The sequence below is a fragment of the Hypanus sabinus genome, chromosome 23, assembly GCF_030144855.1.
Source record: "Hypanus sabinus isolate sHypSab1 chromosome 23, sHypSab1.hap1, whole genome shotgun sequence".
NCBI classification, from domain to species: domain Eukaryota; kingdom Metazoa; phylum Chordata; class Chondrichthyes; order Myliobatiformes; family Dasyatidae; genus Hypanus; species Hypanus sabinus.
Window position 1 is genome coordinate 38,419,016 of NC_082728.1, and position 21,638 is coordinate 38,440,653.

At 40.5% G+C, this 21,638-nt stretch overlaps 1 long non-coding RNA gene across 2 annotated transcripts; it reads right to left on the reverse strand.

Moving 5' to 3' along the window:
* Positions 1 to 575: 575 nt before the first annotated feature.
* On the reverse strand, positions 576 to 19,189 carry LOC132380324 (uncharacterized). 2 transcript variants are annotated; one of them, XR_009507736.1, is made up of 4 exons: positions 19,034 to 19,189; positions 6,818 to 7,025; positions 6,077 to 6,160; positions 576 to 757 (listed from the first exon to the last, which is right to left on the reverse strand). It is a non-coding gene; the product is annotated as an uncharacterized LOC132380324 (long non-coding RNA). The 2 variants fall into 2 exon arrangements; XR_009507735.1 differs by lacking the exon at positions 19,034 to 19,189 and having other exon boundaries at positions 6,818 to 7,550.
* Positions 19,190 to 21,638: the final 2,449 nt, after the last annotated feature.

Below are 21,638 nucleotides of genomic sequence, written 5' to 3' on the forward strand. Positions count from 1 at the left end.
TCCAAATTGACTAAGAAGGTAATCAATGTCAATATCATTTCCATTGGCTTTATTAGGTTTGCCCGTCATCAGCAGGGCCAACACTAGATCCCTCAAACAAATACCCTATTCTGATTATCATTATGGGAAGAGATTTTCCAGGTGAACAGAGGAAAAGATTCAAGAAAGTGCTCAAAGCCTCTTTGAAGAAATACAATATCCTACTGATTCCTGAGAAAGTCTGTCCCATAACTATTCTAGGTGGAGAAGGAACACTTGTCAGCTCATCCCACGCATCAGGAGCACACAGAAGCCTTTGAGAATAGAGGAAAGAGTGAGTCACCTCACCTAGCCTGTTGGCCACTACCTACCTCACCTCTGGAAGAGGCTAGTGGCCAAGGTCCAGTTCTCACACTGACCTCATCAGCCACTTCAGAACTCATCAAAGTGACTATGAAAGTGCATCATCCCGAGTCCTGGGAGAACGCAAAAAAATAATTCAAATATTGAAACGCAAGAGAAAAATCTGTACATGCCAAAAATCTAAACCAGAAACAGAAAATATCAGAAACACACAAGTCTCAGTTCTGCCAGCATTTTGTGTTTTTATTTATTTCCAGCATCTGCAGATTCACTCGTGTTGCCTTTGAAGTTTGATTAACTTAGGATTAGTTTAAGTGTGAGGTTGTTGGTTGGTATAGCCTTGAGATGTAAAAGGATCTGTTTTCAATCCATATCTTTGGCTCTATCTCTCCACACTCAGAAGGTCCAGAAGCATCTGTGGAAAGGGAAAACTTCAATGACTGTTTGAATCTACCTGTGCTAATGGTTGAAGGAAATGCATCTTTATTTTAATGGACCGTTTGACAAGAAGTCTATTATGATAGTCAAACTCCTGGTATTGTAAGGATAGAGAAAAACATATGTTATTTTTCTTACTGAGTTATTGGTATTGTTAGTCATGTGTTTATGTTCAAAATATGATGGTATCATTTTCCCTCTTAATTACACATAGACTGGAAAGATGAACACATTCACGTACAAATACACTTGAGCTGGTATTGAGCGCATCACTACTTCAGGATAGAAACAATCAAATCTAAAAAATAATACTAAACTGAAGTTTCTAGTTTGCCTTAAAATCAGAATAAAATTGGTTTACCAAAATAGCACAGACTGACCAACAGGATTTTCATTCGATATGCCACATATAAGGTCAATAAAAGTCCCTTGATATATTGTAACTTCATGGAAATTCTATTGCCATGGCTCAGAACAGAGTCCGAAAGGAAACTATGAAAGAAAAGGAAAAAAATTAAATATAGATCACATGAAGAATGAGGGATGAGTAAGAGTAAAAAAAAACCATCAATATGCTTTTCAAGACCAAAACTATCAAAGGATAGTGAGGGATAAAATTGGTCCCTTAGAGAATCAGAATGGACAGCTATGTGTGGAGCCAAAAGAGATGGAGGAGATTTTGAACAATTTCTTTTCTTCGGTATTCACTAAGTTGAAGGATATTGAATTGTGTAAGGTAAGGGAAACAAGTAGGGAAGTTATGGAAACTATAACGATTTAAGAGGAGGAAGTGCTGGTGCTTATAAAATATAAAACGGATAAGGAATATAGAAGTGGATAAATCTCCAGATCCTGACAGGATATTCCCTAGGACCTTGAGGGAAGTTAGTGTAGAAATAGCAGGGGCTCAGACAGAAATATTTCAAATGTCATTAGAAATGGGGATGGTGTCGGAGGATTGGCATATTGCCCATGTTGTTCCATTGTTTAAAAAGGGTTCTAAGAGTACACCTAGCAATTATAGGCCTGTAAGTTTGACGTCAGTGGTGGGTAAATTAATGGAAAGTATTCTTAGAGATGGTATATATACAAAGTAATTATCTGGATTAGGAACAGTCAACATGGATTTGTGCTTGGAAGGTCATGTTTGATAAATCTTATTGAATTTTTTGAAGAGGTTACTAGGAAAGTTGATGAGGGTAAAGCAGTGGATGTTGTCTATATGGACTTCAGTAAGGCCTTTGACAAGGTTCCGCACAGAAAGTTAGTTAGGAAGGTTCAATCGTTAGGTATTAATGTTGAGGTAGTAAAATGGATTCAACAGTGGCTGGATGGGAGATGCCGGAGAGTAGTGGCGGGTAACTGTTTGTCAGGTTGAAGGCCAGTGACTAGTGGTGTGCCTCAGGGATCTGTACTGGGTGCAATGTTGTTTGTCATGTACATTAATGATCTGGATGATGGTGTGGTAAATTGGATTAGTGAGTATGCAGATGATACTAAGATAGGTGGTGCCATGGATAATGAAGTAGATTTTCAAAAGTTGCAGAGAGATTTATGCCAGTTAGAAGAGTGGGCTGAAAGATGGCAGATGGAGTTTAATGCTGATAAGTGTGAGGTGCTATATTTTGGTAGGAATAATCAAAATAGGACATACATGGTAAATGGTAGGGCATTGAAGAATGCAGTAGAACAGAATGATCTAGGAATAATGGTACACAGTTCCCTGAAGGTGGAATCTCATGTGGATAGGGTGGTGAAGAAAGCTTTTGGTATGTTGGCCTTTATAATTCAGAGCATTGAGTATAGGAGTTGGGATGTAATGTTGAAATTGTACAAGGCAATGGTAAGGCCAAATTTGGAGTATTATGTACAGTTCTGGTCACTGAATAATAGGAAAGCTATCAACAAAATAGAGATTTACTAGAATGTTATCTGGGTTTCAGCACCCAAGTTACAGAGAAAGGTTGAACAAGTTAGGTTTTTATTCTTTGGAGTATAGAATGTTGAGGGAGGACTTGATAGAGGTATTTAAAATTATGAAGGGGATAGACAGAGTTGATGTTGATAGGCTTTTTCCATTGAGAGTAGGGGAGCTTCAAACAAGAGGACATGAGTTGAGAGTTAAGGGGCAAAAGTTTAGGGGTAGCACGAGGGGATATTTCTTTACTCAAAGAGTGATAGCTGTGTGGAATGAGCTTCCAGTAGAAGTGGTAGAGGCAGGTTTGATATTGTCATTTAAGGTAAAATTGGATAGGTATATGGACAGGAAAGGAATGGAGGGTTATGGGCTGAGTGCAGGTCAGTGGGACTAGGTGAGAGTAAGTGTTCGGCACAGACTCGAAGGCCTGTTTCCATGCTGTAATTGTTATATGGTTATATGGCTATATAGTGATAGCTTGAGAAATAATATAAGTTATCCCAGGGCAGTAACGTAAGCAAGCAACTGATTAAAATGCATTATGCAAAGGACTCAATTTAAAACAAGTTCGCAATTATATAGAGATCTGAGTTATACAGAGATAATTATCTGCTTCCTGTAACCACCTGATGCATCTTGGATAGTAACATGATTATCCAAGGAGGCAAAGATGAATACAAAATTTGACTTGTGCTTAAGGGAAGTTCACATTAAGGAAGTAAATGTATTTATGTCCTGTTTCCTAATTCAGTTTGACTATTAAAAACACAACTGATTCTCTAATTTTGCTGCCAGTCACCAAAGCTTAAGCAAGTAATTGAATGGTAGGAAACTGGCATGTCTGGGTGCCACAGAAACTGCAAACACTGATGAAGTAATAAAATATTAGAATATGACATGGAACATTCATTTACAGGTGAAAGGAAAATGAAAAAGAAATATTTTGGCCAGAAGCCAACACAATACATGAATGCCATTTGTGCTATTTATGTTATCTTTGTTTCAATTCCTCCCATCTTCATTCTCTTATTCCCTTCCCTAGTTGCTCTGATTAACTGCATCCATTTCTGTTCAAGCTTTGGTCTTGAAAAGCATATTGATGGTTTTTTTACTCTTACTCATCCCTCCTTTTTCATGTGATCTATATTTAATTTTTTCCTTTTCTTTCACAGTTTCCTTTCTGACTTGGTTCTGACCCATGGCAATAGAATTTCCATGAAGTTACAACATATCAAGGGACTGTCCTGATGACTTGGAATATGTCTCTGAACCATGGTATTTGTTTACTTCTTTCAGTTGTTCTGAAATCTTCCCTTTAATTGTAATATTTTCACAGTTTTATATAGCTGAAAATGATAATGTGCTTCAGAAGATAATTGCAGTCATATTTGTTTCAGATTCCAGTTTCCCAGACAATGTGGTGTTGTCTTTAAAATATTTCTGTGGTTGATTCCTTCTGCATTTTGCAGTTTTATGTACTCGACAAACATGACTCTGTTGGAATTCTGACCTGATGGAGGATGGATTTATGAGCTAAGTCAGTTTGCTTGGTACTTCCATGTATTATTCATTGATATTTTGAAATGTGAATAATTTATATTGCTGCTGACACCTACCTCTAGGTGATCATTTTGGAAACCTAATCATTAGTTACTTTGTAACTCACACCTGGTCTCCTATAGCCAAGCATGAATAATACATAAATAAATACACATAAATACAGCTGCTGCTTTGTTATAAAGCACATATTAGTATTTAATAGTGAGACAGAATTGGGGGAGAGAGAAACAGATTTGACACAAAATGGTTTCCAGTTGATCGATGTAAGTCCTGGGTGCCAGTCTATTTCCACATACTTGTGTTTGGCAGAGTATTGTTTCAGCTGATATGACACTCCCATCAATACTGTAAGAATTTGCACTCATCCATGATATACAGGATTTATAAGTGTAATACCCTGGTTAAGATTCCACTGCTAATTTTGTAGAGTATTTCATTTGATGTCTTTCTGTAGAAGCAGCGTGTTCTGCTGGACGAGTTTTGGTTACCGTCAAAGATAAGAGGTTGGGCTGTTCATGCCTAGGAATGTCATGTCATCCAACCACAGAAAAGGTACTCGAGAACGCTGAGCAGAGAGGTTTTGTGATGGACACTGAACTGGGTCGAGGTCATTTTGGAAGAAGGTGGAGAGAGAAGAAGCTTGAGAGAACCCTCCATAGGATTTTATCCAATGGGGATGTGTAACCCAATGGAGTCCAAGGAGAGACCACCAGCGATCAGTGAATAGGAGATGGCACCATGAGTATATCGGACATATCAGCTTTCAGGAGATTTGAGCTCCATCCTGTGCACATTTGACTGTTTTAGTTACGATGGGGCCTTTCCTTTTTTTTTTCTTTTTTTTCACCTTTCTTCTTTAGTGGCAGTTCGGTTAAGTTAACATTTATAAATATACTTCCTTTGTAATTGTACAAAGTGTATGATCTGTTATTTCTTGCCAATGGGCAATTGCATGGGATCAGCATTTACGCAGCATTCACAAAGATTGAGGTTCGGGTGGGTGAGTCATCTCAACTTCCCAAGTTGATGGGACGCAAGTCAAATCAACCTTAAATGTAAGGAGCCTGAGAAAGGTGGCTTTCTCACCACTGAGACAGAGGGCTGTTAGCCAGGGGCTAATGAGCCACATCGCTAGAGATGCCCAGTAAAAAGTAGCTTTGTAAGGGCGATCCTTAAATGACCTAAATGCCAGCTTTAATTTTTACAGACTTTTAAAATGTATAGAAGGGTGTTTTATGTTAATTTAAAAAGCTGTTTTAATTATAGAGAGATTAGTTATTAAAGTATGCAAAAATTATTGGAATGGTTTCATTTCGGAGTGATAAAGGTCCTCAAACATGGGAGAAAATATCAAAATTGTTTTGTTGATGTCAATTTTGATGATAATGAGACATGGAATATAGAGGTCATAGTTAATGAGCATTCATTATGATTGGTTAATCTTTTTCAGTGCCAAATGCACAAAAGTTCTGTGAATATTAAGAGCTTTTTGTAATAATTGTGATAATTTAAAAGAAACAATGCACTAGTGCAGGAATAATTAGAAGAGAAAAAATTGTGTTGTTTAACATTCATGTTAATAAGGTTAGTGCTGATGCAGCAGTTCCATATTCCCTCTCTGGTGGAAAGACGTAACCGATAAAGTGCTTAATGTACAATGAGCTTTGTCAGTTCAAATGCACAACTGGGAAAAGTTTCTGCTTGCAGCAATTAGACCTTGAACTTGAAAGGTAAAACAAAAGGAAGCTCCTTTATAGAATGTCACAGAGATGCAGCTAGTGGAGCTTTTACCTCACAGCTCCAGAAAGCAATCCTTACCTCTGGTAGTGTCTGTGTGGAATATACACAATCTCCCTGTGACCAAGTGGGTTTCCTTTGGCTGGTCCTGTTTCTTCACACATCCTAAAATGAGCATGTTAGTTTGTTAATTGGCCCCTGGAAATCGTCCCCCATGTGTATTTGAGTGGTAGAATCTGAGGGGAGTTTTTAAGAATGTGAGAAAGTGTTCGATCAGTGTAATAATAAAGGGCCTTTGATGGTCAATATAGACTCGCTGAGGCAAAAAGGCTATTCCTATGTTATGACACCATGACTTGAGAAAATTTGTAGGCAACCTCCTTCAATGCTCAGCCTGATCATGCCTTGCCAACATATTCACAGTAACTATGGGGAATTGGAAACAGTGATTAGCCATATAACTACCATCTTAATATATTTAGTGTAAACACATGAAACACACTTGTTCCATTGGCTGATTAAGTGTAGGGAAGACAATCTCTGGCTCCACTAAACCTGTGAGATTGAGGCGTGAGCCAACCACAAAACCCCCCCGCTTGTGTGGATCCTGCATGATTCGTTACCCTGTTGTAAATAAGTGCCATGAAATATCAGACGGTACACCGCATACAATTAAAAGATTCAGCTTTATGATTCTTAATTTGACTAAAGGGTTAGTAAAGAAAGAATAAAAAAAGAAAAGGGCCCAATTTAATGAAACAGACTCATGTGCACAAGTTGGAGCTCACGGTTTCCCTTTCACCGATCCTCCTTCAATCTCACCCCGGGCTTCATCGAATCACAGCCCCGTTCCGGGTCGAATCCTACGACCTTTTCTCTCCGGCATCTTCTCTCTTCATCTTCTTAGCAAAAGCCCGAAGCCCAACCTTAGTGTTCCACGGCAGAGAAACCTGCCCTTAATCCGGCCATCCTAATTGGACGGCACGCAGTTCTCCTATCTCTTATCTTCCTCAATAGCCCCAACAAGCAGCTTACATAGAACAGAACAAAATGAAATACAGAACAGCATAACAGTAAAAAAATATGAACCAGGGCATTGCACACACATCAAGTGACTCTTACAAATTAAGATTGTCATATATAACATAATTCAGATGAGTGTCAGATTGCTTATCAAACTCATTTACTTCAAGAAGTGCACAATACAATGTGATGGATCTCAGAAACGGATTTATCATCATCACACAATCCAATAGCAGCTTCCATCTTCAGTTTTATCATTGAAGTGAAAGACTGACTGCCTGTTACAAGTAATCTGAGTGGAAAGAGATTCATCTTGCTCTTTCTCTCTCTACTTACATTTTGACAAACATGGACACCAGAAAGGTGAGATGCAAGAGCCTGCAGATGCTATAATCTAGAACAAAAACAATCTACTGGAAGAACTCTACTGGTCAAGCATCATCCATGAGTGGAAAAGAATTGTCAACATTTCAAGTGATTTCTACCAATCCTCTCCCAGCAAACTGGAGTAAGAACTATGCTTTTAGCATTATGGTGCCCAAATTTCTAAAATGCTGTCCAGCTCTGAGAGAGAGAAAAATGCAAACAGTAAATTTCAATCCACTGTTAAAATTAATCATTAGATTGAATGAAAGCATTTAATAAAAATATATGTAATTTGCACATAGATAGAAAGTACAGATTGGAGTATTTTGCCATTACTCAATGGCATGCTCTCTGACAATTGAATGATTAATGCAACATCAAGCTAAAGAAGATTGATTCTGAGTTTGTTTGGGGTAATCCAAATGAGGACATTTGCAACCTATTTGTGTCTCTGCCAAATGCAACCTGTGTTGACGTCAATGAAAGCAAAACAAAATGAGAGGGAATTAAATCAGGTTACCAATCCACCATCACCTGCTTACGTAGAATCACAGATGCATTAACCTCCCGGATATCCAGCCTTACTCCTCTTTCCAGCTCTTGGTTCATCACCTTGCAGGCTGTGGCACTTCAAAGATATTCCAAGCCGTTGAATTCCAATCCCTTTCATTCTCTGAGCAAAACCAATTATTTCAGATTTCTTCCAGTCCTTCACTTTAAAAGTATGCCCTCTCACTACAGACTTGCCTAAAATAAATTCAATCCTACCTATGTTTTATCTATAATATTAATACTTTTATCCATCTCATTTAAAATTTGCCTGTCTCTCTCTTCCAAACAGAAAATCCAATGCATCTAAACCTTGTTTGCAACTGAGGTTCTATGATCATCTCTGTATCCCTATAGACCTATTCTGGATCCTCTCTGCTACCATAATATGCTAACTATAATCTAATGATTAGAAGTCTATGTGATATTTCATTTGTGGCCTAACTGATATATTAGAGTTATGGTACAAGTTCTCTCTTGATATATTTGATGCCTCAATTGATGAAAGTCAAAGTCCAGCTTATTCTCATGTGCAAAGTACGTGCATGCATAGGTGCAATGAAAAACTTATTTGCAGCACAACCATCATATACGCGACAATCCCAAGACACATAAATTAAATATAAATGATACGCTATTTTTACAAGAAAGAACACAGAACAAAACAAAGTCTATTTTAGTGCAAAAGTGATCAACGTGGTGAGAGTGTTGTTAAACCATAGAGTTTAGGGCTGTGTCTGTTCATTCAAGGACTGAGTGGTTGAAGGGAAATAGCTGCTCCTGAACATGGCAGTGTGCAGTCCCATGCTTCTGTACCTCCTGAACAATGGTAGCTGTGAAAAGATGGCATGGCTCAGATGGCGAGGATCTTTGATTATGGATGTTGTTTTCTTGAGGCAGCGCCAATGGTAGTGAGGAATGTATCCATGATGAGTGGGGTGGAGTCCACTACTCTGCAGCTTCTTGCATTGCTACACATTCAATTGCTGTACCAGAGCAGTCAGAATACTTCTAAAAGTATATCTGTGGAAGTTTGTTAGTGCTTGGCGACAAGCCAAACTTCCTTAATCTCCTAAGTAAGTAAAGAAACTGCCAAATTCCCTTATGATTTTATCTAGGATAGGCCATCTGATATGTTAACACCAGAAAACTAAAGCTGCTGACTCTATGAATATCTATGAACTCCTACAGCAATGCCAAAATCAGATTGCTGTTTATCAATCACAGCTCAATGTTCAATGCCATCATCCCAACAGTACTAATCAACAAGCTTTAAGTCCTGGATTTGACTTTCCTCTGCAACTAGACTCTTGACTTGCTCATTGGGAGACCACAATCAGAGATATTTCCTCCTCATACCTCAAGGCTGCATGTTTAGCCCACTGCTCTACTCTCTCTGAACTCATGACTGTATGGCTGGACACAGCATCTATAAATTTGCCAATGACACCACCGTTATTGGCAGAATCTCAGATGGTGATGAGGAGCATACAGGAACGAGGTAGATCAGTCAGTTAAGTGGTGTAGCAACAACCTTGCATTCAATGTCAGCAAGTCCAAGGAATCAATTGTGGACTTCAAGAAGGGAGGTCAAAAGAATGCATACCAAGGCTCATGGGGAAGTCAGTAATGGAAAGGCTGAGCAGCTGCAAGTTTCATTTCTTCTGGGCCCAGCACTTTGCTGTAATCATGAAGAAGGGACGACAGCAGATACACTTCATTAGGAGCTTGCCGTACTTTGGTTTGACACCAAAGACTCTATCTAATTTCTACAGATGTACTGTGGAAAGCATTCTGACAGGTTACATCACCCCCTGGTATGGAGGCTCCAATGCTCAGGATCAAAAGAAGATGCAAAGAGATATAGACTCAACCAACTCTATTATGAGCTCTAGCCTCCCCACATCTTCAAAAGTTGGTGCCTCAGGAAGGCAGTATCTATCATTAAGGACCCCCACCATCCAGAACATGTCCTCCTTTCATCGGGGAGGACGTACAAGTGCTTGAAGATCCACACTTAGTGCTTTAGAAACAGCTTTTCCCCCTCTGTCATCAGGTCTCCGGATCATCAATGAACCCATGAACACTAACTCATTATTCTTCTCTTGTGATATATATTTATTTACTTTTTTATTGTAACTTATAGTAATCCTTTTAGGTCTTGCTCTTCACTGCTACCTGCCACAGAACAACAAATTTCATGAAATATGTCAGTGATAATAAGCCTGATTCTGATGTAGACGAGAATGTTCATCTTCCTTTCCTTCCTGACGTAAATAATGAGCTCTTCTGCGTTGCTGGGACCCGAGTGGCAGGCTGCTGTTGCAGCACTACTCAACAAGGAATATATCCCATTTATCTTAATCACTTTAGCAACCTAACTTCAGGGAACCTGATGACCTTTTTGTTGTCCTACATTTTTCAATATTCCAAAAACTCTGTGCTTTGGTTGCCCTCTTCAAATACAATTACCTCATATTTCTCCAGTAGGAATTTCAAGGCCTGTTGAACTTTTCTTCAGTGGTGGAATAGGAACAAGTTGGACATAGCATTCTGTTACCATGGTAGTTTATTTTCCAGGAACTGGAATGCACTTTTTAAACCTGACAGCTATGGCTATTTTCCCTTAAATTTACACGATTTATTTACAGACCGGGACTCAAAAGGTCCATAAAAACTCTAAGATCTGAGTTATTCTTCAGAACGAGATTGTATTAAAGTTCTAAAATCATACCTTAAACTTATGGGTGTGAGATCTCTGGGAGGCATTTTGTCTTCCAGATTCAACTTGCAAGTTTATTGATTCATCTCTAGCAGTTATTCCACAATCCTGACGTCTAAAACCACATTCAAAATACATTATCACAGAAATAGATTTCTTTAATTGCATTTATTTCTTTCAGAGCTTAGTGGTGGCCTGACAATATTTTAAAGTGCAGTTGTTCTATTTTGTTGGACCCAAATTGCTTTGAACAGAGTTTGTTTACAAAGCAGAGAAATATTATTCCACATGGTTTGTGTCACTCATGGAGTATAATTAAAAAGTGAATCCAGTGAAATAAGATTAAGACTTTGCTCCTTTAAAATTGGTTTAAGTTGTTGGTTAAAACTTCTTTATTCCATTTCAAAATACACAAGCAGATCAAATTTGCAGCCAGGGAGATATTTGTTTAAGAACATAAGATAAAAGATGCAAGGCTAGGTCATATAGCTCCTCAATCCTTCTTCACTTCTCAATAAGCTCACAACAGATCTTATACCTCAAGCCCACAGCCTCATTCTTATAAATACTGACCACCTCAACATCCACAGCTTTCTGAGGTAGAGGCTTCACAGCCATCTGAATAACTTATGCAAAGTCCTACTACTTTGATACCTTGGCCAAGGAACCACATTAGTGTCTCTATCTCCTAGGGAGGCTGAAGAAATTAGCATCTCCTTGTTGACCCTTAACTATTTCAAGAACTCTTCATCTCATGCTCTCAATATCTATTGTTTATTTATTTGCTATTATTGCTATTTCTTCTTTTTGTATTTGTACACTTTTTTTCTTGTGCACTCTTGCTAAACACCCTAGTTGGGCAGTCTTTCATTGATTCTGTTATGGTTATTATTCTATAGATTTATTGAGTATGCCCACAAGAAAATGAATCTCAGGGTTATACATTATGACACATATGTACTAACCATTAGACTGTAAGACCATAAGACAGAGCAGCAGAATTAAGCCATTTAGCCCATTGCATCTTCTCCATCATTTCATCAAGGCTGATCCAATTTTTCTCTTCACATCCACACTACCAATACCTTCTATCATTCAATAGGTTTCAATGAGATCGCCCCTCATTCTTCTGAATTCTAGTGAATACAGGCACAGAACCATCAAATTCTCGTTACATGACAAGCCATTCAATCCTGGAATCATTTGAACCCTCACAGTTTCAGCACATCTTTTCTAAGATAAGGGGCCCAAAACTACTCACAATTCTCCAAGTGAGGCCTTACCAGTGCTTTATAAAATCTCAACATTATATCCTTGAATTTATATTCTAGACCTTTTGAAATTAATGCTAATGTTGCACTTGCCTTCCTCACCACAGACTCAACCTGCAAATTAGTCTTTACGGAATCCTGCATGAGGACTCCCAAGTCCCTTTGCACCTCAGTACTTCATATTTTCTCTCCATTTAGAAAATAGTCAACCCTTTCATTTCTTCTGCCAAAATACAAGACCATACACTTCCTGACACTGTATTGCATTTGCCATTTCTTTGCCCATTCTCCTAATTTGTCTAAGTCCTTCTGTAGCCTCTCTACTTCCTCAAAACTACCTGCCCCTTCACCTCTCTTCATATCATTTACAAACTTTGCGACAAAGCCATCATTTCTATCATCCAAATCATTGACGTATAACGTAAAATGAATTGGTTCCAATGCAGACTGCTTTGGAACACCACTGGTCACAAGCAACCAGCCAGGAAAGGCTCTCTTTATTCCCACTCTTTGTGTCCTGCAGATCAGCCACTGCTTTATCCATGCTAGAATCTTTCCTGTAATACCATGGGTTCCTAGCTTGTTAAGCAGTCTCATGTATGGCACTTTGCCAAACCCCTTCTGAAAATTCAAGTATACAACATTAAGCAATTTTCCTGCTTGTCTATCCTGCTTGTTATTTCTTCAAAGAGTTCCAAAAGATTTGTCAGGCAAAATTTTCCCGTGAGGAAACCATGCTGACTATGGCCTACTACATCATGTGCCTCCAAGTACCCCGAGACTCCAACTTCTTCCCAACCACCAAGGTTAGAATAACTGCCCATAGTTTCCTTTCTTCTGCCTTTCTCCCTTATTGAAGAGTAGAGTGACATTTGCAATTCTGGAACCATTCCAGAATCTAGTAATTCTTGAAAGGTCATTACTAATGGCTCCACGATCTCTTCAGCACCTCTTTCAGAACCCAGGGGTGTACACCATCAGGCCCAGATAACTTATCTACCTTCAGACCTTTCAGTTTCCCAAGAGCCTTCTCATGATTTGTGGTGACTTCACACACTTCATGCCCCCTGACACCTGGAACTTCCACCATACTGCTAATGACTTCTACAGCAGAGACTGATAAAAAATACTTATTCAGTTCATCTGCCATTTTGTTATCACCCATTGCTACCTCTCCAGCATTATTTTCTAGCGGTCTGATATCATTCTTGTTTCTCTTCTACATTTTTGTATCTGAAGAAATTTTTGGTGTCTTCTTTAACATTATTGACTAGCTTACTTTCGTATTTCATCTTTACCTTCTTTATGAGTTTTTAGTTGCATAACCTCCTTTACCTTCTTAATTACTTTTTTAGTTTGATAATAAAATTTACTTTGAACTTCAAACTTTATAGAAAGTATCCTCTGTGCATGTTTCACAGCTTGGTATGACGACTACTCTGTCTGAGACTGCAGAGAGTTGTGGACAGTTCTCAGTACTTCACAAAAACTAACCTCCTCCCCACAGAGTCTGTATACACTTCTCATTGCCTCATTAAAGCCGTCACCTTAATATAAGATCTCCCATCCCTGACATTCAAAATACAATTTATTATCAAATTATGTATACAGGTATGTTACCATAAACTGCTTTGTACTGATGTGCTGAAATGATTTATATGAGTGGTAAGCAAAACAAGGTTTCTCGCTATACTTCAGAACATGTGATAAATATTTACTAGCTTATCAATTTAAAAATGTTCTCCTCACTCAGATGAATCTTTATCCTGGGTCTAGTCTCATCAACTTTACCTGAATACAAAATTCCAGATTCCCCAGCCCAAGGAAAGATAAGTGGAGGTTTGTCTGAGCACATTTTTCCCAACTTGCTAATGTTCTGGTTCCAGACTGTGAAGGATACTCTTCCATTAACCCTTGTTTATTTTAGATCATGGGTATTTGTGCATAGGGTGCCTTGTGTTCATTCTTGATAAACTGACTCTCTTCCAGGTGAGGTGACACTTCACCTGTGAGTCTGTTGGGGTCATATACTGTGTCCAATGCTCCAAGTGTGGCCTCCTGTATGTCGGCAAGCCCCAACGTAGATTGGGAGACTGTTTCACTGAGCACCTACACTCTGTCCGCCAGAAGAAGCAGAATCTCCCAGGGGCCACCCATTTTATTCCACCTCCCATTCCCTTGCTGATATATCAATCCATAGCCTCCTCCTCGGGACTCCAGCCCTGGATTTTTCCTCAAGGTTTACTCCCAAAGCCTTTCCCGTGAGCGGGTATAGCCGCAAGGCAGCAGAGGTTTGAAATCGGAGTTTTCCCTCTCCTAGATGAGCTACCATCCGTGGTTAACAAGCCCCATCTGCCCGGAGCAACTAGTTTTAAGGCGCCAGTGGCCCGCCTTTGCCCCTTCTCCTGTCAGTGAGAACAGCTCCACCGGGCACAAGAACTATGCCACACGTGAGGCCAGGAGTTGGACTTGGTTGTCAGAAGCTGTTTGAGATGTACGCCATGAAGAGCATTTGTTTAGCAGTGAGAGCTTGTCCCCACTACCACCCATCGGCTATGACTACCTCTGGAACCAAAATTTGTTTTCTTTCTTGTCTGGTGCAGTAGCTGCAGACAGCTCTTCGTGGAATAATCCATTATCCCCACGTACCCAATGAGGAAGATGGACTGTGGCGGGACAGCACCTTACTGGCTGGGGGCTGCCCAGCTTGAGGCAGGCGGTAGCTGTCCTGTGAAATGCAATGGTCTTTCCCACTGTTGGAAGCAACCCCTGGCCCCATGCTCTACACCAATCAAGCATTATGACTTGTAACCAGTAACTGCTGTTTTCGGTGTTTGTCCGACGCTATAAAACAAAACTGGAGTGGCCTCCGGGCGCAAGCCAGGGCAGAGTTGATATGGAGATCCGTCTGTTGCCCATGCAGTGGGACCCCCCCCCCCCACGCTGACGACAGGCCCACAGGAAGGACGAAAGTCAATACGGTTTGGTGCCAGCAGCATCGCGGGAGTTGCCGTGCCGATGTGGTGTACTGCTGTACCCAAACTAATTTTCTTGACGTCCATGAGGAGCATGAGGTATCTTAAAGAGGCTTCTAGATCATGAACTTTATGTCAAGCTGGAGAAATCCAAATTTCACGTAGGTACCTTTTTATTTTTGGTTTTTATCATCTCTAATGGCAATCTCAAAATGGACTCTAGTAAAACACAGGCAGTCATAGGTTGGCCGCAACCATCCAATGTAAACCAATTCCTAGGATTTGCCAACTTTATATCAGGAATTTCAGATCAGTGGCAGCTCTGCTGACAGCACTAACTAAGAGATCCACGGACCCTTTTGTTCGGACTGCCGAAGTGGAGGCTCCTTTTGCAGAACTCAAACGGTTCATGACAGCTCCCATTTTGGCTTTGCCTAACCCAGACCTTCCCTTCATTGTGGAGGTGGATGCCTCGGGACATCGGAGTGGGTGCAGTGTTGTCTCAACCAATACCTTTGAACAATGAACTGCATCCGCGTGCGGTCTTCTCCAGGCAGGTATCCCGGCAGAGGTGAACTATGTAATTGGAAATGGAGAGCCGTTCGCAGTCTTTGGAATCGGAGGAATGGCGTCACTGGCTTGAGTGGGCCGAGGACCCTTTTATTGTGTGGACAGATGACTAAAACCTGGCCTATGTTCAGGAGGCTAAGAGACTGATGCCTTGTCTCGTCAGTTCGATGAACCTGAAACAGAAGGACAGCCGACCCCCATTTTGACCCAAGCCAAGCCAATAAAATCCCAATAAATTGGGGAATTGATGCACTTGTTCCCAAGGGGACATTCCTAAGAACGGTCCTCCAGGTCTTCTGTTCATCCCAAGTTCTGTCAGGTATAAGGCACTTCAGTGGGGACACGTATCTAGAATGCCGATCATGTTCATTAAGAGAAGATACTGGAGTGGCTAAAGAGGTCAAGCAGGCATGTGAGATGTGCGCCCAGCCTCACCCTCTCCTAGACAGACCATGAACACACATCTCCATGGATTTTGTCATGGATCTTCTGTCTTCCAAGGGGAAGGCCGTCATCATGGTAGTTGTAGATCATTTTTCAAGAGGCCGCAAACTACTGGTGGCTGAGATTGTCCTGCACCAATTCTTCAAGATCCATGGACTTCCCGTGGACATTGTGTCGGATCAGGAACCATAATTCGAGTTTTTGGAAGGCTGATCGAGGCTACAGTGAGTCTTTCATCTAAGTTTCATGGATAGTCCAATAGCCAGATGGATTGGATGATCCGGGAAGTGGAATGAACCCTGAGATGCCTGGCCTCAGGAAAATCAGACCAGTCGGTGCGACTATTTGTTGCAGGAGTACAGCATTCTGCGCACAGGATCTCCCCATTTGAGTGCAGATTTTGGTATTCTTTGCCACTTTTCCCTGAGTAGGAGGCCAAGATTGGGGTTCCTTCGGCCAAAGATCTCGTCCAACGCTGCAAGGAAAAATGGACTAGGACATGTGAGATTTTGTTAGCCTCTACCCAGAAGGCTGAATTGAGCTAATCGCAAGAGAAGACAGCAACAGGTTTGCAGCCTGGGCAGCAAGTCTAGCTCTACTCAGGATTTGCCTCTCTGGGTGGAGTCATGGAAACTGGTGCCCGAGTTCATTGGACCCTTCAAGGTTTTCAAGGAAGTGTTATGATAAGCACCCAACCAGGCCATCTTCTGGGGTTTAGACTCTCTGACTCTCTGTCCAAAAAATAGATAGCTGGGGCTGCCCCTTTAAAGATTCAGGCCTGCCCCGCTAGTTCGCGGCCATGCTTTGGCAGCAGGATTTAAATATTTAAAGAGTACGTGAACTGAGGTTCAGTGGTGCTCAGTCATCAGCTCTACATTGGATTCTCATTGAAACTCTAGTTTAGAACCCTGTCCTTGTTTCAGTCTCATATTGTGTCTCAATTCTTGTCTCCGATACGCCAGCACTTGGGTACTAGCCATCCTTGCCTAGGTCTCTCACCACAAAAAAATATGTTTAGGCATTATTCTACGGAGAACCTTCTTTGATTAGGTTTAGTGCATTATCTTGAATCTCACATTCAATGCTGAGCAAGTCTTAAACTTTCTTGTCTTCGACATCTCTTTGCTCAGAGGGATCCCTCCACTTGTAGGGAAAAATATGCTTTAATATCCAAAATTGTCCTTAAATAAAAATTAAGTGAATGAATTCCACCAATTGCTCCTGCTCCTAAGTAAGTTCAGGATTTATATCTGTTCAACTGTACAGTGCATGGTTGAGAAAATGATATTTATTACGCAAAAGTACCATAATGTAAGATACAGTATGTCCTATCTTCTCATTACACTGTCATTTAATCTAAAACATTATTTGTAACATATTCTCCCTTTCATTTTTTCCTTTACTTCTACATACTCTTAAAATTCATGTGTGATATCAAACAACTGCCGCTGCTGGATTGGCCTCAAGTTTTTTTTGTTCCTTCTGCCTCAGTAGTTTCGTCTCTCGTGGATGGCAGCCTCTCGTCTGTTGATTTTTAATTTAAAGGAAAGTCACAGGGTGATTTTTAATTTAAATAAGCACTCACTATGCAAAAAAAAAAGTTCTAAAATAGTTACACCTCTGCATATTTGGTCAGTGTTTATACAAAAAGCTTTTAAGCAAGTACGGTAAGGAAAACAGATGGTTAAACAGTTCAGTTTCAGATATCACACATTTTCCCAAATAGCAAAGATTATCACCAGGTAAAACTTTAAGCCTATGTGAGAGGCATGTGTTTGAAGGATGGCAGCTGTCCCCTGATGATACAGTAAATGTAATGACCCCATTAGAACAGGTATTGCACTAAATACTATCCTGCTATAATGCAGCTGCTGTCAGTAAATCATTACAACAGAGTAGCTGCAAACCACACTCATTCATAAGAAATTTTTAAAAAAGCATTAGGTGCTAAAAATGAGGGAACACAAGCCAAAAAGGTAATGCTTTAAAATGATTAGAACATATTTTTAAAGATTTTATTGAGATAAGGCATGGAATAGGCCCTTCCACCCCATCGAGCCATGCCGCCCAGCAATGCTCCAATTTAATCCTAGCCTAATGGTGGGACGATTTCTTTTTTCACAATGACCAATTAACCTGCCAGCCGGTACATCTTTGCACTGTGGGAGGAAACCAGAACACCTGGAGGAAACCCACGTGGTCACGGAGAGAGCGCACAAACTATTTACAGTCAGTGGCAGGACTTGAACCTGGGTTGCCTGCACCGTAAAGCGTGAGGTCCTTTGGAGTAGGCAGGCCTCTCCTTCACATGCTCTCCCAGTATGTTGTCACCAGTACAATCTCTTCTATGCGGTGGTGTGCTGGGGCAATGGCATGAACACGGGTGAGGCCAATAAGCTCAATAAACTGGCTCTGTTATAGGGGTCAAACTGGACACACTGGAGGCTGTGGTAGAACAAAGGATCCGACGGAAAATCCTGGCAATTCAGGAGTTTTTCTCACCCTCTGCATGCCACCTTGGCTGAACAGAAGAACACTTTTAGTAATAGACTAAGACAACTGTGCTGCTCCAAAGAGTGCTATATGAGATCATTTTTGCCCTTGGCCATTAGGCTCTATAATGAACCAACCGATAGCTGGGGAAGTGATGACCCCTCCTGTTAGCAAACACAAGGAAATCTGCAGATGCTGGAAATTCAAACAACAACACACACAAAATGCTGGTGGAACACAGCAGGCTAGGCAGCATCTATAGGGAGAAGTGCTGTCGACGTTTCGGGCCGAGACCCTTCATCAGGACTCCTCTTGTTAGACATTTTGAGGTAGCTTATTTTTTATTCTTCCTATTTCTCTTCTTATATTTACATATCTGTGCACTTGTAATGCTACTGTGATACCATAATTTCCTTTGGGATCAATAAAGTATCATCTATCTATCTAACCACTTTGCTATATTGCCAACTTAATGGTTTAATCATGGGCAGCATTTTCACAATCTAGAAATGTGCTTTGAACTAGAAGTGCTGTGTTTAGCACAGAGGGAGAGAGAAAAGAAATGCCTTACAAAATTCATGTGTCACATATCCCGAATTGGACCAGTGACAAACAGTGTACTTACTTAATTTTCCTGCTCTTTTTTGAAATCAGATCAGAAACCCATGCCCCGTCTTGGGCAGCTATCTTTTCCTTTGCTGCATAACTGGTTATTTGGTCGATTGGTAGTTCCTGAAGAACTTACAAGCACACGTTGCCATGTGCTGTAAAGGGGGTGCCTTTTCTTCCGCCAGTAAAAGGAATGGAGGCCAAGTCAGGCACATTCCTTCCACTCACATATGACCTCATTCAACGCGCCCTTAGTTACACTTTAACAAACGAGCAAGAAAGATATCAATCCATTTCTTGGGGATTTCAAACTAGTATACATGTAGGAGAAACTGTTGTTTCAGAGCCTTCTTTTTTGCCTCGTTAATGAATACTGGCTTGCTCTGGAACCGCAGTGACTTTTCTTTCAAGATACTGGGAAACTTCATTCAGGAGTGACTATTCAACCCTGAGAAAGATTCACTTGTTATGCATACCTTCTTCACCAAGGCAACGTGGGAATGGCTTCCATCATTCTGCCTATTGTTTTACTATTAACCTCAGTCCTTTTGTTATCACACTAATAAGGGTTAATAGAGTCGAAAGGGATAGTTGGTATATTCAAAGGCAAAAGCTAAACAGATGTTCCTACTTACATGGAAAGGCTGTGACCGTGTGACGTGATTGTGTACCATAAGTCCATCACTTGTTCTTTTATCGTCAAGAGGCTGACATTGTATGGCCTGTCACGGAAATTCTTGTGACAACAATAATGAATAGAGAGGAAGAATGTCACAAACCTCTGATAAAAGCTGTATATTAAAGCCCTTATTGACTTGCCACAGCAAAAAAACCACTAAGAGATCCAGTTAGCCGATGGGAAAGGCAAGCTTACAATGTTTACTCAGGGACTAATGCACTGGGGCCTAACTGATACCTTTGATTCTCGAGGGATGTAGAAGTTAAAGAAAAGTACTCAGCTTCTATTGTTAGACAAAAACACCCATCAGCTGCTTAAAATGCAATTTCAATTCTTTTTTACTATTCACCCCTAAAAATGGTGAACTTTAAATGCAACTGTGTCAGCTTAGCTCCACAGTGGCACTTGCACCTCTGCCATAAACCCATTCACACTGCAGCACATGCGTATATTACTTAGACTGGCACCTTGTTCCTGTAGCTAAATACCACCAGAATTTCAGCCCCTCAAATGAATGAAAAGAAGAATTAGATATATGAAATCACAATTCATTGTTTTTGTAAGAAAGATACAGAAGTAGAAACACCTGCTTGATTAGCCACGTCTGTGGTAAGAAGCTGCAGAAAGTTGTGAACTCAGTCAGCTCCATCACGGGCACTAGCTTCCTTAGCAACCAGGACATCTCAAAAAGGCAGCATCCATCATTAAGGATCCCCATCACCTAAGACGTGTCTTATTGTTCTCATTTTTTCTTCTTCAGCAGTCCATGGATTTCTGATGATGACTGAGGCCTGGGCAAGGATGTATGGAAGACCTGCAGTTACCCATGCTGCAAGTCTCCCCTCTCCACACCACCAATGTTGTCCAAGGGAAGGGCATTAGGACCCGTACAACTTGGCACCAGTGTCATCGCAGAGCACTGTGTGGTTAAGTGCCTTGCTCAAGGACACAACACGCTACCTCAGCTAAGGCTCGAACTACCAACCTTCAGATCACTAGACCAACGCCTTATCCACAGCCATGCGCCAATGCTGTTCTTGTTTCTACCATCAGGAAGGAGGGACAGGAGCCTGAAAGCACACACTTAACAATTCAGTTACAGCTTCTTCCCCTTTCTCATTCAATTTCCCAAATTTCTGAATGGCCATTGAACCCATGAACACTATTACACTACTTTTTTCTTGTATTACTTATTTAATTTAACTACTATATATATGTTTCAGCTGCAACCATTTAGGAAATGGTGCCACATCATAACAGCCAGGACCAACAGACTCTGGGACAACCTCTTCCACCAGGCCATCAGACTGATTAAGTCATGCTGATACAATTTTATTTCTATGTTAGACTGACGGTCCTGTTGTACATACTATTTATTATAAATTACTATAAATTGCATATTGCACATTTAGACAGAGATGTAACATAAAGATTTTTACCCATCATGTATATGATGGATATAAGTAATAACAAAGTCAATTCAATTCAATACATAGGTATATATGGATACAATATATTCTTACTGTTTTTCATGGTTTTTCTTATTATGCATTGCAATGTAATGCTGCCGCGAACACAGCTAATTTCATGGCATTGCCAGTGGTTTTGAACATGATTCTGATTCTGAGTTAGTGCTTCAGATTAACTTGTCACCAGGTCAGTTTTCCTGTTGTCATGACCAGTCCTTGTACTCCCATGACTTTACGGGAAAAAGCAGCAGAGATCAAATGTGTTAGCCTTGGCATAGCTCTTGTCCCTCACTCATATATCTGTTGGTTCATCACAGAAAACACTAGTGGATCAGGCATCACCAATGAAGGGAAATGGATGGTTGGGTCTCCAGATGAAAGGTCTCAAACCTCAACTGACTGCCCATTTTCCTCCATACGTGCCACCATTGTGTTCTTCCAGCATTTAGGGTCAGAATGAAATCTATTATCAT